Source organism: Oncorhynchus mykiss, chromosome 10 (assembly GCF_013265735.2).
Source record: "Oncorhynchus mykiss isolate Arlee chromosome 10, USDA_OmykA_1.1, whole genome shotgun sequence".
NCBI lineage: Eukaryota > Metazoa > Chordata > Actinopteri > Salmoniformes > Salmonidae > Oncorhynchus > Oncorhynchus mykiss.
The window spans coordinates 68923536-68924623 of record NC_048574.1 but is presented as its reverse complement, the minus strand read 5'-3'; the positions used below and the strand labels follow the sequence as shown (position 1 = coordinate 68924623).

General features: G+C 47.7%; 1 non-coding gene across 1 annotated transcript; it reads left to right on the top strand.

Annotated features, from left to right (window-relative positions):
- Nucleotides 1-497: 497 nt before the first annotated feature.
- On the top strand, nucleotides 498-570 carry trnaa-ugc. Its single transcript has one exon. It is a non-coding gene; the product is annotated as a tRNA-Ala (tRNA).
- Nucleotides 571-1088: the final 518 nt, after the last annotated feature.

Sequence of the window (1088 nt, the reverse complement as noted above, 5' to 3'; positions counted from 1 at the left end):
TCAAAACATCCTGCATCCTCGTATAAAACATATAGCCCTGGTCTATGATGTGCTTCTCTCTATACATTAACTATTTAAAGCTATGGTGGATGGCATCTAAAACATAATATTTTCCCTATTGGTGAAACAAATACTGTCACAGAACTAGGACAGGGCTGTTATGTTTTGTATGAGAATGGCTTACCCAGTGCCCTACCAAACCCTGAACAAATGTTGCAAGCACATAGTTTACAAATACCCTTGCTTTGTCTATTTTGGATGACCTGCCAGCCCTCCCCTGGCACCCTGGTGTAATGCAGGTGGGGATCTTCAGTGGGCCCTCCTGATGGACAAGCAGGACATACGGGAAGAGTGGTATGGGGATGAGGGAGGTCTGGGGTACGTGGAAATCGGCCTTGGGATGAAGTTGTCTGAGCTACTGCCGTTGGCCAGGGATATGGTCACGTTCATGGTGCTGTAAACTATAGGCCGATCTTCTACTACTGTGAATGATTTTTGTATTTGTGGCTCAGTTGGCAGAGCATGGTGCTTGCAACGCCAGGGTTGTGGGTTCGATTCCCACTGGGGACCAGTATTTAAAATGTATGCTCTCTACTGTAAGTCTAAATGACTAAAATGTAAATCTGTAAATAATTCACTAAAGTTGTCTGCTTGTAATGGCCACCTACTGGTTTTCTTTCATGTTCTACACAAATACCATCAAGACCTCCAGTGGTGTCGGGTTACATACTGAGTGCAGCTGGGCCACTATCCATCAGTTCACCTCCAGTGGTGTCAGGTTACATACTGAGTGCTGGTGGGCCACTGTCCATCAGTTCACCTCCAGTGGTGTCAGGTTACATACTGAGTGCAGCTGGGCCACTATCCATCAGTTCACCTCCAGTGGTGTCAGGTTACATACTGAGTGCTGGTGGGCCACTATCCATCAGTTCACCTCCAGTGGTGTCGGGTTACATACTGAGTGCTGGTGGGCCACTGTCCATCAGTTCACCTCCAGTGGTGTCAGGTTACATACTGAGTGCTGGTGGGCCACTATCCATCAGTTCACCTCCAGTGGTGTCAGGTTACATACTGAGTGCTGGTGGGCC